We start from the raw sequence: 18429 nt of genomic DNA, 5'->3' as shown, positions 1-18429 counted from the left end.
GGGATCAGATCCCTTTATTAGTTCTCTGAGGACTATCTCCCTTTGTGTATGACTCCTCCCAGAGAGGGGCCACAGTAAAGTCCCGGTCCCCATGATCACTTCAGTGACACTGAAGGAATCCTGCCGACTGTGCCAAAAATGTCACAACCCATACTGGACACACCAGGGAGGGGTCGTGGTAAATTCAGAATTGCCTTGGGCTAAATTAAGGTGCAGCGACACCAAACAATCAGTTAAATATTTTGTTTATGGCAGGAGCAACCTAAAACTGGAAGGCATAATAGTAGGCAGCGTGGTTTCTATTGAAACGTCTACAAAGGTACGGATGAGCAAGAGAAGAAAAAAGAGAGGAAAACAAGGAAAGAGAGAGATATCACCACCATTGAATCCCGCAATAAAGTTAACAGTCAATGACTCTGACAGTCCTGGTAATCCTCCAGTGATGGGTGATGGGCACTGTGAGAGACTGAAAAAGTTAATGTCTCAAACATTGCGGTGGGGCAAGTTCTGCATAATGGCAAACTCTGCATAACAACAAACCCTGCATAACAAGGAACCAAAGGGAGGCCATGCAGTGCTGGAGGGTGCGCAGTTCCCTCTTCTGACAGGCTGAGCAGGGCAGCTCACTGTGCGTGGCCAAAGGTCAAAGAACGGTCTTACCTGCAGGGAGGGAGAAGTTACTCCCCAAACAACCCCCGAGCCCACTGACCCATTTCCTGGAGGTTCTGAAAGCACAAACAGCACATGACACCTAATTAGCCTAATGAGTTCAAGTGCCCCCCTGAAGGAAAGGCAAGGAGATGATAAAAGGACACAAACTGAAGCCTCACCTGTGCGCACCCTCTGGAACCAGACCCCTCGGCTGGCAGGACCAACGCTGGACCCAGGACTGGTGAAATCTTTCTCTTTTCTCTCTGTCATTCATTTTTCCCATAATCCCTACACCTCATCCCTTCAGACATCAACTGCTGACCAAGTCTGGGACTAGGAGTGGATCCAGCTGCCCTGGGCTCCTCTTTGAGAAGGAGTCTAGAAAGCAAGGGGGTCTGCTCTGGACCTCATGACTCAGCAGGAGGGATCTCCTTATTGTCTTCCCTGAACTGATCCCCAAATAAGCAAGGCTTGTAGTATATGTGTGGTGACATATGATTAGCATATGTTACACAGGTTATTGATGTAGTTTCATGCCAATTCTTGTTGTGAGTGAATAAAAGTTGAGTTTTGTGAGTTAAAGGATCCCTGGTGTCGTTTCACCTTAATCCTGACCTAGGAACTGGCAAATCTGAGTTTTTGTCCTGAGAAATTGGGATGTGACATTTTAACTGGCGTCATGGACAGGATTCCCTGAGTCAAGGAGGATCTAACGGGAATACTGATGATCCATCTGATTTACGGGCAGGGAGAGTTGGGAAGTGACTTTGCTATTGGCTGGGAGAAGTCCAAGCACTGGCAAGCCATGGCTGCCTGGGAAATGCCAGACCTTGACTGCTTTCCCCTTTCTGAAAAACTGGATGAATATAAAGTGTGTCCAACCCCACTGGGGATGATATGGGCTCACAATATTTGGCATGATCCTAAATCAGTGGCAGAAAGCATTATGGTATTAGCAAAAGAGCAAAAACGGAGACTGGGAAAAGGAAAGGCAATGGTATGTGGAGTGTTGGGAGCCGCTCTAAGGGCAGCTCAAAAACATAGGAGTGTAAGCAAATCTGCTGAGAAAGAAAGCATAAAATCTCTCCAAGACTTGGTGATGGAGCTGCAAAATCAATTGGTGGCAGAAATGGCTGGAAGGGAAAGAGCAGAGACCCTGTTAGATGTGGAACACAAGGCGAATCACGAACTTTGTACCGACCTGTGTGACTTACTAGATAGGGAGAAAATTCTGTGTGAGGCGCTTAAGGACTGGAGCCGAGCTAGCGACTCTGATTCCAAAAGCGAGTCTGGTTTTCTGTCCCTAGCAAAGAGAGATGAACAAAAGTCCCAAAACCCCAAACAACTTTACCCTTTAAAAGGTTTGGAAGAGTGTTGGAAAACCTTACCTCTTAAGGAAGGTAAAGCAGTATTATGCCCTTTGATAAAAACTGAGATAACAGATGCTGGAGAGGAAGATGAAGAGACTGTGGTAAAACAGATACCGTACTCAGCCGTGGACTTGTCTAAGTTCCAGGAAAAGTTTAGCCTCTTAGCGAAGGAGAATGAGACTGAATACGTCTGGAGGATGTCGCTGACAGGGGTGGCCGAATCATGCTATTGGAGGACAAAGCCTAAGGATATTGGGAGCCGGGGGTTTTTCTCACAGTAGATGACCCTAGAGAACCCTGGTCACTGATCCAAAGGGCAACTTATTGGGCAGGAGGTTTAAACCGTCTAGAAAGAGGAGATCCGATCAGTATTGATACCCCCAATATTGATCACTTAACTGAAAGCATCCAAAAAACCACCTGTACCCAACTTATGCATCATAGATGATTAATCCAGAGGGAATCATCCCTGATGCTGTTGGTAGCCGATCCCAACTGAATGACCCCGCTTGTAAGGGGCTTGCCAGTCTCCCTAAAATTATATGCGATTCAGTTGCAAGACTGATTAAGGGACGCCCTGATTCCGCAAGCAGGAAATCCTGCCAGGCTGAGAACAGGCAGAGCCCTAACCTGGGGGAGGTCGCCCAGGAATTAATTAATGATGGAAGGAGAATGGGAGTAATTGGAGGAACTGGTGAACAACGGACAGTGGTACAGAGAATAGAACCAAGAGAACAACCACCCTGCCTGAGAAATCGGGGAGTCAGGAGGAATTTATTATGGGCTGAAAGAATTGAGAGGGGAATTCCCTGAGATTTAATGGAGGGGATGCCCACCATGGCACTGGAGAAGCTTGTCCGTGCATGGAAGGGAAAGTGGGAAATACCCGCAAAAGAAGGACCACCTACTCGAGATATTACTAGGGCAGAACCTAAAGCAAGCCTGCAGAAAAACACTCCCTCAGACCCAGAGGGAGATGTAATTGACCTGAAGTTGGGAAACGAGATGCGCTGTCCCCAGTAAGTGAGCTGGGGGATGGTGGGTGGGTCTATATAAGGAGGCTCACAGAAAACAACCAAGGGGATTTAATGGTTACTTTCCCCCTTGGTCCCCTTAAAACCCCCGTCACCTTCTTAGTAGGTACCAGGGCTCAAATGTCAGCACTTCGACAAGATGTTGCCGACCACAAAGGCATAGTTGCTGACAACGAACAGATACAGGTAACTGATGTATTTGGAACCTCTCAGCCCCAGGCAACTGCTCGAGTTAAGTGCTGGTTGCCAGGAGATGAGACTGCGACAGAAACTATAATGATTTTGGGACCACTACCAACTAACATTTTGGAACTAGATTTGCTGCAAGGATGAGCCTGGATAGACTCGAGAGGAAGAGAGTGGGTGTTTGGTCTCCCCACCGTGTCTGTACAACTATTACAGCCTGCACCTGAACTACCCCTTTCTAATATTGTTAATGATGTCAAACCTCACCTGCTCCCCTCAGGGGCGAGAGAAGGGATCACTTCAGTGACAGCTGAATTATGGGAGCAAGGGATAGTTGTCCCCACACACTCACCTTGTAATTCCCCAGTGTGGCCAGTCCACAAACCCAACGGAAAGTGGCGATTGACCATTGACTGTTGGCGTCTGAATGCCAACACAGGCCCCTTGACAGCTGTGGTGCCTAACATAGCTGAGCTAATTGCGACCACACAAGAACAAGCCCATTAAGTTTTAGCAGCTATCGATGTAAAAGATATGTTCTCTATGGTTCCTTTGCAGGAAGCAGACTGAGACTGCTTTGCTTTTACATGGGAAGGCGTGCAATTCACTTTTACATGTCTCCCCCAGGGATACCGGCACTCACCAACAATGGCTCATTATGCATTGGCTCAAGAGCTCACCAAACTCACTCCTGCAGAAGGGGTTAAGGTATACCAGTGTATTGATGATGTATTGATTGGTGGCCCTGATATCAAAGCAGTGGGACAGACCCAAGCAGAGATAATTACTCACCTAGAAGAATTAGGACTCCAAATTCCAGGTGAAAAGATACAACTCCCACCTTGCGAAGCAAAGTTCCTGGGTATCTGGTGGAGGGGAGGAACAGTGTGCATTCCCCCCGAAACCTTAACTACCCTCGAATGGGTTAAAAAGCCTGGAAATAAGAGGGAACTACAACATGCCATAGGTTTGCTAGTATTCTGGAGGAAATATATTCCCAATTTCTCTATCATAGCCCACCCCCTCTATGACTTAACACGCAAAAGAGCTGCTTGGGACAGGACCCCCATTCACGAGGAAGCTCTGAAGCTGTTAATCTGTGCGGTCTTAGGGCCAATACACCTGACAGATCCACTCCACATCAAGTGGGGTTTTGCATTTCATGGACTGTCCATACATATGTGGCAATGCAGACCAGAGGGTCCAACCCGACCTATCGGGTTTTACTCCCTCAGTTTCCACTAACCCAGACAACCTGATCTGGTAGATCTACCTACTGTAGGGAAAGTAGCTATGACACTGAAAACCCCTTTGAACTTGTATGCATGGATAGCAACCGATGCACATGGTAAAGACCACCGAATCCACAGGTGATGGATAATACCCTCGTTTTAATCTGTGAACTGCTTTATATTTGTACTTTGTAGAACCAAAGAGAAACAGAGAAAGACTGCGAGGGACCCACGTTAGTCCTGACTATATTAATTGTTATTTGTTGTATCAGTTTATTGTTATTTGCAATTTTTGTCTGTTATTATAGGGAAAAGATTTGCCAGATTTAGCTTGGAATTTGATTCAAGGTTTTATGCACCTCTGGAATGACACCAATCAAGGTGTTTGTATAGCATTACCAAATCTGTCGACGAAGGAATTCAGTTTGGCCTCATTAATCTAAACATCACCAATCTTGTGAAAAGGAGTCTTGTCTCTGGTAATACTTTATGTAAACCAAACTGCCCTCTGACAATTCAAAGATTTGTCTTCTACACTGACGAAGAAACCTTGAATCTCATGATTTATGGAAAAGTGAATGTTGGGAATGGAAAAATGGGTGAAACCCAAGTAGTGCTTGTAATTTTACTGGGGAAAAACATTATTGGGAATCTCGAAGCATATGGATTTTTTTTTTTCTTAGGAGACACCAATTTGTCCTGGAAAATATAATGTGGCAAATGCATGTTTTATCCAACTGGACACATTATGCATTTGGAGAACTTAACACCCAAGTTCAACAAGTGTCGAAAATGATCCTTCGAAGCAGATTAGCATTGGATACATTGTTGTTAAAAGAACATGGGTTATGTGGGATGTTGAATCTAACTGAGGGGGAATGTTGTATCACCATCCATAATGCCTCCACTTCAACTGAAGAAGCCTGAGCCAAGATGAGAAAGATTACAGACAAGACTGGAGAACTTTTCCAAGCAATGCAACCAAGAGACTGGTGTAACAGAGGATCATTGCTGACCTCTTTCCTAATGTCCATGGGACTCACGGGGTGGGGAAAATAGCTTGTTAACATTGGACTCATGTTGTTATGCAGATTTTTGTTCTTAATGCTTAATGCTTGGCCTTGCAATTGTGAGATGTATGACTATGCACTTGCTTTCCTCTACTCCTTCTCTTTCTCTCCTTCTGTCTGATACATGAAGATTACTACCGTGGAGGAGGAAGATCTCTACAACTCAGACCAGTCAAATGTTTGAGCCACGGGGTGGTGTGAGAGAGTGAAAGAGTTAGTGTCTCAAACATTGCGGTGGGGCAAGTTCTGCATAATGGCAAACTCTGCATAACAACAAACCCTGCATAGCAAGGAACCGAACCTCAGGTGAGAGGTCGGTCAGGAACAAGGCACGGAGGTTGTGGAGGGTGCGCAGTTCCCTGTTCTGATATGCTGAGTGGAGCAGCCCACCATGGCCAAAGATCAAACAATGATCATGCCTGCAGGGAGGGAGAAGTTACTCCCCAAACAACCCCCGAGCCCACTGACCCATTTCCTGGAGGTTCTGAAAGCACAAACAGCACATGACACCTAATTAGCCTAATGAGTTCAAGTGCCTCCCTGAAGGAAAGGCAAGGAGATGATAAAAGGACACAAACTGAAGCCTCACCTGTGCGCACCCTCTGGAACCAGACCCCTCGGCTGGCAGGACCAACGCTGGACCCAGGACTGGTGAAATCTTTCTCTTTTCTCTCTGTCATTCATTTTTCCCATAATCCCTACACCTCATCCCTTCAGACATCAACTGCTGACCAAGTCTGGGACTAGGAGTGGATCCAGCTGCCCTGGGCTCCTCTTTGAGAAGGAGTCTAGAAAGCAAGGGGGTCTGCTCTGAACCTCGTGACTCAATGGCAATTGATCCCCAACTGATCCCCAAATAAGCAAGGCTTGTAATATATGTTTGGTGACATATGGTTAGCATGTGTTACACAGGTTATTGATGTAGTTTCATGCCAATTCTTGTTGTGAGCGAATAAAAGTTGAGTTTTGTGAGTTAAAGGATCCCTGGTGTCGTTTCACCTTAATCCTGACCTAGGAATTGGCGAACCTGAGTCATCATCCTGAGAAATTGGGATGTGACAGATGCAAGCAGGGCTCCTCCTGTTGGCATGTTTTATAGCCCAGTTCCCACTTTTTCTCACGTCAATCACGGCCCTCTTGGTTTTCTGTGCACTGCCCCTAAGGACTTATGTAACTCTTAATTTTCTGCACAGGCACCACTGGGGGGTCATGGTCGCAAAGGGTCCCTCAGGTGGCCCTGAGCCCCTTCCTCAAATAAATGTTCTCTGACCTCCGGCCATACATGGTGAGCTGCCCTGCTCAGCGCGCCCACACCCGGCACCGTGCATCCTCTGGCACGGCATGCCCTCCTCCCGTCCTGTTGCTGCTGACCGGCTTCTCACCTGCGGATCCCCCCATTGTTATGCAGGGCTCACCGTGCCATAATGTTTGAGACATTAATTCTTTTAGTCTCTCACTGGGACCTGCCTGATCTCCACAACCTTTGAGACCTGATGGAGAGCAGCTGCACAAGGGCATCAGCTACCTCCCTCAGCACCCTGGGGTGCATCCTCACAGGTCCTAGGAACATGCATGGGTTGAGTGCTCCTGCGTGATCCTTGACTCAGCCATCATCCCTAGCTGGTAGCTCCTCTCCTTGAGCCCCATCACTAAGTGCAGAGGCCTGGCAGACGTTGCTGCTGATGACAAAGAAGGTGGTGATGACCGGTCTTATCTGTGTCTGCTGTCACTAAACCATAGAATCATAGAATCATTTAGGTTGGAAAAGACCTTCAAGATCATCGAGTCCAACCATCAACCATGCCCACTAAACCATGTTCTGAAGTGCCTTGTCTACGCGCTTTTTGAATACCTCCAGGGATGGTGACTCAACCACTTCTCTGGGCAGCCTGTTCCAAAAATCACCCACCCCATCCTGCAATGTGCCCACATTTTCCTTGGCCAGCCTTTTGTGAATAATGTAGCAGTAGAAGTTCTTGCTGCCCTTCACATTCCTTGTAAATCTCAGCTCCATTTTGGCTTCCATGACACTGTCTCTACATGCCTGGGCAGTGTTTCTTGATTCCTCCTTTGTATCCAGTCCTTCTGCCCTCCTGTACACTGCCTTTTCGTGTTGGAGCTGTGCCATAACTTTCTTGCTTTGCCAAGCTGGCCTCCAGATATGTCTCCTTGTTTTCCTGAGGATGGACCATTCTTGCACTTGGACAATGCTATCCCTAAAAGCCAACCAGCTTTGCTGGGGTCCTTTCACCTTCAGAGCTGCCTCCTATGAGATCCCACCTACAAGTCCTCTGATTAAGGCAAAGTTTTTGTGCTTCAAGTCCAGGGTCTCTGAGCTGATGATCACCTTCCCTTATATGGAAAAAATGTGCTATTCATTTTAGACATGCTTGAGCCCTTTTTAAAGGCTGGACCAGTGATTGTAACTCCAAAAGAATGTAATCTCCAAAACACTTAGCCATGCAGTTTTCTGTTCCTGGAAGGAAAGAAGAACACAATCTGTTTCTAAAGAATTATTTTTTGTTTGTTCATTTTTCCTGTAAAACCACACCAATTTTCAATTAAAAGCATGAGGAAGGGGAACAGCTATGCAGAACATTAAACATTATCACTACGTAAACTCAAACTGGAAAATATATGTGCATGCATTTGTCCTCCACCAAGAACTTTCTGTGAAACAAACAATCAACTAAATTCCTACTGTCTCAGCTAAGTTTGTCTAGGAAATAAATGCGTGCTTCACGCTTTCTGCAGTGTTTGAAGTGATATAGCAATTGGTTAGGTAGTACTAATTTCCCAGAACTGAGTAAGACCATTGAATACAGGTAATTTGTCAGCGTGACATTTCTGACATTATTCTCCCTCATTTTATTTTAACACAAAAGAGGGTTGCATTTTCTACTTTATTGCTGAACATACAAACGTGAATATAATCATTGAACCACTTGGTATTTTTATTTGTTTATCTATATGCACAGGACAGGAGTTGCCCCATCACATGGAGTTCACTAGACGTACAGGAGTTGAAAAAGACAGTCATCTGAAAAGGGCTATTTTTCCTAGAACGTTTCTTTACTGAGCATGACTTGAGGTAAAACAGGCAAAATCTCTTAATTCATAAGCTTTATATAAACTTAATTTGGAATGACACTGAAAATTTTGCACAGGGCAAGGCTGAGAATTCAAATAATATACATTTTGGATTTTGGTTTTTGGTTTTGTTTGGTTGTGGGTTTTTTTTTAAAGGGACAGTGCTGTGTGGCCATTCACAATGCATGTTTTACACTTGCCATCATAAAGCCATACATGTCAAAGATCCATCCATACCATCATGTCAGATTCTGTTTCTCTTCCTTGATCCAGAGCTCATGTGTCCAGATATCTGTATACTACTCCTGCCGCTTGGAGATCACGCAAAAAGTCTTTTTTTTCAGATTCTAGGAAATACCTTTGAGAAGTGGCACCTCTCCCCTGTCCAGAGTTTTAGGAATAGGAATGCTCTTACAGCAATTGGCATTTGGCTTGTTTAGGGTAGAAATGGCAGAAATGGGGTCTTTCCACAGTGGCTCAGAGCAGCTAACAAGGTCGCAGAGTTGTCACACCGTGTAGCCCTGCAACACAGTATTGCCATTGCTAGTTACAGGCCTTATGCTTTGCACTGAATTTGCAAGGCCTCAGGGCTGAGCCTCGTCGGGCTTGTGCTGTCTAAACTAGTTTTGACCTGCAGCTTTGTTTTACTTGGCTTAGCTGTGAAAGCAATTTCTCTAACTGACCGGGTGCTGATGATCAATCTGTTTTACTTGTGTGTAGTACAACCATGTTCTTAGATAGATAGCACTAACAAGCAGTTATTCTATGCAGAATGAGATATTTACACCTCTGACATAGTGATGTAACACAGAGAAGACCAAGTCTGGTGCAGCAGCAGAGGTCTGAAGAAGCAGAGATGCACGATACGGCACAGAGGAGTACAGGCATGGGGTGATGAGAGGTTGGGCACAGGCTTGGCACTGGAGAGAGACCCTGCAGCTATAAACAACTCTCCTGTGATGAGTTAAAGAAATGCAGACCCAGAGCTGGCCAGAACTGGTTTTAGAGGTAACAAAGAGAACAAATAAATGGCAACTAACATATGCAGTGGGCACCATATATAGTAAATTTGGATGTAGCGTGATGCTACAGACCACTGAAGAGGAAGATGTGAAAAAAAAAATCATGTTAGCAAATGTATACAAATGGCCTCAAGTGGGTGCTGGGGAGAGAAAGAAGAAACGAGCAACCTGCAGCATCAACATGATTTTCCTCCCAAAACACCCAGGAGGCCGACAACTTCTGGTATTGTCCTTTCTAGGAGTCCAAAGCCACTGACTTTAAGATGCAGGGGAACAATGGGAAGGTAAGCATAACACCAGGAAAAAGGGGATAGGAACTACAGAATGTGTGTGTTTCAACTTTAATTTTATTATTACTGAGACTTTTCATACAGAAGTAATTCAACTGCCATATTATTCTTTCATTATCTGTAATTAGATCCTTTTTTTCTGGCTTTACTTGTAAATAACATATGATTCCTCTCTCCCATAAACAAAATTTTAAGCATAATGCTGCACCAGCTCCCAGGGCACAGAGAACTGAGGCATCACAAAGGGACAGGCTGCTGGTTGCAGCAGGGGCGCAGCAGAGCCTGGGGTCTTTGCTGAAGGCTGTGCTGTGATGGTGGTGATGGGGTCGGTGGTGATGGGGTCTGTGGTGATGTCCCTGACAGGGGCCAGAGTGACGAGCCACCACACATCAGCAGCCTCCAGCCAGTCATAAAGTAACTTTTGACCTTCTTCAGTTTTCGGAAGCACTGTCAGAAAAGGTTAGTCCTAATAAATCAGAAGGTTTGCTGTACAAGACCAAGCTGTAAGTACAGTCTTATTATTCAGAAAAAGCTACAGTTAGACCAATTGGACTGATTACCAGCACTTCTGATACCAGCATTTTTAGTGTCATCTGCAAGGTTAAATTGTAATAACAATGTAACCATTGTAATCATGATAGTGTTTAATAGTCTGTTAGTTCTGTGAAGGATTTGAATACTAGCATGCATAACACTGGAAAATAAACATGTAAGGGCAGCTAAAGCAAGCTGCAAAAAACAATATTTGTGGGAGGGACGTTTGTTCCTCAGATATTCCCTGTGGTAATATTTATCTTGGGTCCCTGGTGTATTAAAGCATAAAGACCATTGTAAGGACATAAACAACGGGCTGATATAGCGGTTAACCACCTGTTGTGTAATTTGTATTTTGGTGGTGTTGCAACTGTTATTATTAGGTGTCTGTGGATGGCTGTGATGGGAGCAGGCAAACCTCAAAACTTCCAACATGTTTTTATTTATGTTCAACGACTAGGCAATCTGTTAGCAGCTAAAAATCATTCATTAATCAAATGTATTAGTCAGGCCTCACGTATACCATACCAGATGTCTGATGCTCCTTTTCTGGCTCTGATGTTCACAGTCTTGGTTGGCTTTAGGTCTCTGAGGCCAGGATGGCCAGGCTCAAGATCTCTTTGATGAAAGAAAAGAGAAACAAAGTTGACTGGTTTGGCCAAAGAATTATTTCCTCATTTGTAGATTAAACCCAGTCCATTGTGGCCCTTCCAGACAGGTCTTATTGGTTTGCCAGAAGGGTGTTACCCATTAGGTGGCCGTTACCTGGTTCCTTCTGATAGTTGCAGACTGGATGTCATTGCCTTAGTTCTCCTGTTTCTAAGCAACTATACCAAGCAAACAAACCTTACAAAAACTATAACTTCTTGCTCTGCATCAGTCAGTCTTTTGACATGCGTGGCTGCAAGGCAAACAGAACAAAGTCACTAACAGGTCTTGGTGCTGTAAGAGAGGCTAGTGTTTCCATTTCATTAATAAAGCATGTTAAGCCATGCATAGTTTTCGGCTGCAGTAAGGCTGTGACTTAAAAGAATTTCAAACAAGTCCAGATCCAACCTCAGAAAAAATACAGCTTTGTCTAATTTGGAGCTTATTTGATGGTCAAGAGGTTCCACAGAAAGGGAAAGAATAAAAGCCCTCTGTCCCACCAAAAACGTCCCCCCCCGAAATCTCCCACACCCTAGATTCAGAAGAATTTGGTGAAACATTAGGTAGAATGGAAACATGAAGAGTGTGCAACTAGAATCTAGCACATGTTTTCTGTGTTCACATCTTTTTTCTCTGACTCATCCCTTTAAGTATATTCTCATTAACCAGCCATGCATGTTTAGTAGAGAAAAAAATACTCTCATTAATTCAAAGACTAGTGTAATTTTTTTATTTTTTTTTTAACACAAATTTTTTCTTTGTAGCTCAAGGAGTGTGGTAAAAAAATAAAGTTTCCACTTCTTAGAAAAAGGTATTATTATACTTCTCAAAAATTACTTCAGCTTTGTTCAAATGGAACAGCAAGACTTCAGTCAAACTCATATTTGGTTTCCACACAAAAGGACTGGAACAGGCTAGAGGACTTAAAATGTTAAGCACTTTAACATTTTTTTAAATTATAGGAATTTGTTTAGATGTCTTTTGACAGGTAACATACAACGGAAATGATAAATAGTATGTATGTCATTTATTACAATGTATTTGTGAATTGCAAGGAATAAAACAACATCGTCGCGTCCAAAGCAATATACATTATAAACCAAAACAAGGAAATTACTTTTCAGACAAATGGCCTCTCTCACCTGGTGACTTAAATTCTGTTAAAGCTCAGTGATGAGTGCTTCAGGGGAAAGCTTAGTCAAAGTCAAGCAGCGAACCATCAGGCAGCAGCAAGTGTTTGAAGAGATTATCCTCAGCTTGGGGCTGGTAGGGTTTGTCATACTCCCAAAAGAATGAGCTCAGTTTATATTCTTTATTTTTATCCCAGTTCGTGCATCTCCAGTTTTACTCCACACCAGTCTTGGGCATAGGCAAGGGCAGGTGGTCACCTAGCCTCACCCGCTTTTGCTGCCTGCCCACCAAAACCAGCACTGTGTTTGCAACAATCATGGGGAAGCAAGAAGAACTCTTCTCCTTCTTTATCCTAACTGGCCTCCAAAACCACACTGACCTCCCCACCGTCCTTTCTTCCACTGCTACAAAATTCAGTTTACATTGGCCAACAATGAAGGAAGGATAATTTATTGTGTTCCTGTTACTTAGAACAACAAAATACAATTTTTATCAACAGTCCAGGTAATCTCTGTATTTCTGCAAGCATTGTGTGGGGTCTACCACTCCTTCAGGAAAAGATCTTGTAGCTAGCAGCACCCTTCTTCTGTTTCTCATCCTCCACCAAAATGCAGTAATATGGCACTCTGTCCACCTCTGGTGTTAATCCAGTCACAGCCCTAGGGAGACAAACCATTCCAGTTTTAAAATAAAATCTGGATTACAGCAACAGGCAGCCTCAACTTCCATTTTGCAGTCACAGTCCAGCAGATATTTAAAATGCAAGCTCCCTCCTTGGCTGAGACTTTGTTCAATGAAGTATAGTTGAGTGAATTTTTGTCCTTTTTAAAAAAGGCTGTACAGAAACTGCTTGACGAAATGTGTTGTACAGATATACAACAAAATCACTATAGGACCTCTGTTCTAACCTTGTTCTCAAGGTTTTTTCCTTATCTTTCAGAATAATTGTATAGCAAAGGCTGTTAAAGACCAGGAGGCTTCTTTGCAAAATGATTTTGGAAAATGGTGTCATGACAATCTTGATAATTCAGTTTCTTCTTTCTGACAAGGCTTTCTGAGATAAGAGAGATTTTCAGATCAGCCAATTGCAACTGAAAAAATAGGAGTATGTTTGGTGTTGAGTATAAAAGCAATTTTATGCAAAAGTCCTTCTTTACACTTCCAAGAGGTATGCAATTCATAGAAGCAAGGAAAAAAAAAGGAAGATACTTTCCCACAGGCTGATCTCAGCTGTCATAATGATCGTAGACCAGCTAACCAGGTAGAACGGTTGCTGCTTTAATTTCGTTAGACAGTGCCACGTGAAGTGATGTATCTGAGTGCACTTCCTGTAGACAGAGCTTTTCACTAGCAGATGTCCCTTTATTGTAAGGACCATTTATGGACATATATATTAAAGGTAATCAAGGTCATCTACACATGAGATATAGCAGTCTTTATACGTTTGTAATGGGGCAAAAGATGTGGAGATCAGTCTGTGATCTTTTGTGGAGTGAACATGCACAGTCCACACTGATGTGCACACTGTAAACCTCAGAAGTACAAAAAAAGTACTTTTAGGGGATTAATTGTCAGTGTTAGGCATGATTCCTCACTGGACAAGCAAACCCAGTATGCACCTCCAAATGAAGCGAGATGGTTCCCCTTGCTGGGGAGAGGCTGCTGGGGGTGGTTGTTGGTGGTAGCAGAGCTGTGCCTCGATCAGGCTGGGCTGTGAGGGACCGACTGTCCGCGTCCTGCCTCGCTCTGGGCATCACCTCTCTCCTGGCCTTCCCAAGCTGAACTTCCCAGAACACTGGTGATCCTGGAAACACTTCTTGGGTCAGGTACAAACCTGCTGAGCACCGGCCGACCCCGTGTTTCAGAAGTGAGCTGGACAGCTTGAATGGGCGCACCAGTGAGCTTCATGTGTTGAGGAGCCAGCACACCCTGGGCTCCCCAGTCATATGCGTGCTTTTGAAAGTCTCATCTTGCATGCAGAGAACATCCTTTGGACTTGTTCGGTCAGCTTTTTTCCAGTTTGCCATCAGAATTGCCATGTAGATATGAGATTAGAAATAATCTGCTGCATGATACAATGACTGAAGTTTGAAGTGAAGATGAATTATAAGAAGCTTTGCTATTAGCATCACATTATGGAGCAGTGGAGTTATTTTGGCAAGGTAATTCTTTTTGCAGGGTGAGGGAGGGAGTAAAGCTATGAGAGATGACAATTTCAGAGTCTGTGCAGAAATTAAACTTTTGCAGTCACCATGGTTACTTTCTTCTATGACAGAAACAGGGAGGGAATACATAATTTATTTCTTGAAACTGGCCTGCCCCACTGAAACTCTATTGCATTCCAGGTTGGCCCCACTTCAGTAAAACTGTTCAAAGGAATGGGCCTGCATTAGATGTGAAACACCACCGGCATTAATTAGCGTGTTCCTGCATGTTGCAAACACTAGTCCTAAAAGAGAGTAACTGATAGCAGGAGCAAATGAAAATGAACTGACCAAGTGAAGGCTTTTTTTTTTTTTTAAGTTGGCACAAAAATAGATTTTTTTCAGAAGGTGAAGTTAGATTCCAGTTGATTGTCTGCACAAGGCCAAGATGACTATTTACACTTTCAAATCAAGTTGTTTGTGGTGCATGGAATGTTTTCTAGGCCTTCTGTATTGACGTGATGTTCTAGTAGCTGTCTTCCGTATCAGAAAAAAAATTGCTAGTAAGGAAGTTAGTATCTGAAAATTAAAATTAAGATAATGTTAATGAAAACAGTTCTGTTGTTTGTTAATTTTTATCTACTAGCCAAAAGAAGGACTTTCCTTCTGTCTTCTTGCCCACTTGCTTAAATTCTCATCAACTCACTCCTAATTAGGAAGGAAAAGAGCTGGTAGTTCTGGGAGAGGATTTTTCTTCCACCTTTATTCTGCTTGAACTTAGGAAATTCTTCAACTCCAATTCTTCAACAGCTGCTTAATTAACTGGGAAATGCCTATCTAAAAATTAAATCTTCACTGAAAGTTTCAGCCAACTCATGCAAGCAGCAGTAACTCCATATTGTAGTTACACCATCAGCCTATGTATGTGCCGTTTGGGTACCTTGCCATTATAAATGTGGCACGCACTTATTACTAAACAACGTTGTTACCTTGCTATGTATTTTCTTACTTAACTAAGAAACGATCTAGACAGGGGAACACAGTTTTCTTTTACTATTTCCTGTCTGATCAACTATGTTAGACAAGCAATTTAATGCGAGACTGTGTTGGCAATAGGCAGGGTCTGGCTGCACAAAATGACACAAGGCTAAAAATGTAAGTCCAGGTCTGTAGAGAGACATATTATCTTTTATTAGAAATTTTTATTAAAATTCATCAAATGACCAATACAACTGTCTGTTATATGATTCAAAGTCCTCCTGTTACATGTTACTTTATGTAAACCAGCAAGAGCTTGCAGAGAGAAATGATTTTCCTATGTTACGTTCAATTCATATTACATCTCTTTACAAAACACAACTTGCTCTATCTTCATGCACTTAAGGTAACAACATTTTGTTCCATATACAGTTTACTTATGTGATGGCCTGTGCCCTTTACTGCAGTGCCATTTGCAACACAAGAAACACTGTGGATCAATTTCAAATATTCCTTGAAAAAAATCTGCTTTCAACATTTAATAGAGACCTTGCCACTGCCTTATCCATTTTAAAAAGCACTAGGAATATGCCTACTTAGAATATCTGATAGGACACTATTAGATTTATTCTGTGATAACCAATATTATTTTTACATCATTTCATTATTAATAATTTTGTTAGTACATTTGATATTAATACTAGCACTAAATCAGAACTGCATTGTGAAAGCTGTAGCTTTCATGTGAATTTTCATTTCATGCTTTTGATTTGGTCTTTAATTATAAATGCTTGCATCATAATTCATGGTACTAACATGATGACATCATCAGTTATGATTGGGACTGGACATCTGATTTTGACACTTTTATGATTTCCATTAAGTAAAGGAAGAGTTCTTGACAGCTGAGCATTGCTGTGTAACTAATGCAGTCACCACATTTACTGCAGTCAAGGCAAGTGATTCATGAGCTAAATTGTGAACAAAAATGAACTTTTTGCCTGCTATATCTCCCCTACAAAGTCAAACAATAAAAAAACGTAACATTTGTTTTAAGCAAGTCTTAGACTTTACCTATAATAGTTCAACTGTAAATACCTTTCAATAGAGAAGAGCACTGATGCCCACCCCCACTGTGATGTTATAAATATAGAAATACTGTTCTGCTGTTACCATAGAAATTGTTTAAGATCACAACAAAAGATTATCGGTGAATGTAGGGAAGATTTAACTGATGCTGTTAAATTTCATCTATTTTGCTCTCAGTGCACAAAATACCTTCAGAAGCAAAAAAAAAGTCAAGCCTCTGTCCATAGAGAGTGTCCTAACAGGGGACCTAGGGATTGTCATGACAATGTAAAGTTGTGTAGACTGTGGCCTTTGGATAGCACACAGGGGTGTAGGGAAGTCTGGTCAGCAACAGGAGGGATGTCCACACTGTTGGAAATCTTTGGTGCTGCCGCTCCCCAAGAAAGGGCTAGAAAAGCAAAAGCATAGCTGGAAAGGGCTAGAAAAACAGAAGCATGGCTGGTAGCCACCTCATCCACAAGTCTTACACCATTGGAAGATGGGTCCTTCAGCTCAACTTCCCTGACATTTGGGTCAGAGAATTTGCTTCAGGGATGAACAGGAATTACATTAGTTTGTTGGGTTGGGAAGAGTTTTACCTCAAAATCTACCTCATTTGAGAGTTGAGACCTCCTCTAGAGCAATACCCTTTCCACCGAGAAAACTTCACATCAGAAATATATACAGATATAACAGCTTTTCAAAGTAGTTTCTGTGTGACCAGTTTGGATAAACAAGGTTGTTACCATTTGTGAGCAAATACCCTTGTGAATCATCACATTATAGTGAGACTCCACCTGCCCATGAGGTCTTCTCAGCAGAAGCAAGTTTTGTTCTAAGTATCTACAACTGCATAAGGCTTCATAGTCAAAATCACCATTAGACAATAGAAATTTAAAAATGCCAGCTCCAGAGACCGCTGGATTTAGTAGCAAAACTCCTATTGATTTTTATACAGTCTGGGTTTGACCCAAGATAAACAAACAATTCCATAATTCTCAGAAAACCCTTCAGTACTTCCAGAACAAAAATCTTATGCACTGCTGCTCTGTGAAGTACTATGCAGACCTTTAATACTAACTAAAACAATATGCTGGTGTGGATTTGAATGCTCTTATGCACGTGGCTAAGTGCCAGAGCCCACCGCTCAGAGTAAGAAATGAATTGTGAAAGGAATAAAAAAGGAGCCCTGTTTTCAGCAGTGGCCAATAAGTAGTTTCCAGATTTCTATTCCCAAGTACTTATGATTCTAATTGTCCTGCTCATGACCACCTTCATATTTGAACTTCTCCAGAACACACACATACGTGAAGTGATCCAGGAACCTCCAAAAGAGGAAAAGACAAACCACCTGCTCTCCACAAACTCAGATGTCACTCTTTTATTCCAAATATCCAAATCCTAAACATCCAGCACCTTATAGGTACTTTTTTCCAGAGTCTTCAAATACCTGACTAATGAAGAAGACATTGATTTTTTTTAAATACAGGTTAAGATCTTTCTTTCAAGAAAAGAGTTGCTTATCATACATTTTACCCTTTAGTGAATACGGCACCTAACTTCTAGTGAAAGGCTAACATTTCATCAGTGATGCATATGGATCTCAATGTGTATGCTCATAAATTTTCTTACAAATTTGTTCAGTCTGTGCCTAAAAAGGTCTGTATTGACAATTTTACAATAATTTAAGTTTTTGGCACTCAGACCTGGGACTGCTGTAACACTGAGACAATTCAGAAGGCAAACTCAGTATATAAATGTACTGGGTCTGGCTGGGACGGGGTTGACTTTCTCCACAGCAGCCCATACAGTGCTGAGCTTTTCATTTGTGACCAAAATAGTGTTGACAGCACACCCGTGTTTTGGCTGTTGCTGGACAGTGTGCTCACACAGAGTACACGCTCTTTCTCTTTCACACTCTGCCCCCCATCAAGAAGTAAGCCAGGGGTGGGCAGAAGGCTGGGAGGGGACACAGCCAGGA

This window comes from Aquila chrysaetos, chromosome Z, assembly GCF_900496995.4.
Source record: "Aquila chrysaetos chrysaetos chromosome Z, bAquChr1.4, whole genome shotgun sequence".
Taxonomy (NCBI): Eukaryota; Metazoa; Chordata; class Aves; order Accipitriformes; family Accipitridae; genus Aquila; species Aquila chrysaetos.
The sequence above is the reverse complement of the archived record's forward strand: the minus strand, read 5'-3'. Positions refer to the sequence as shown.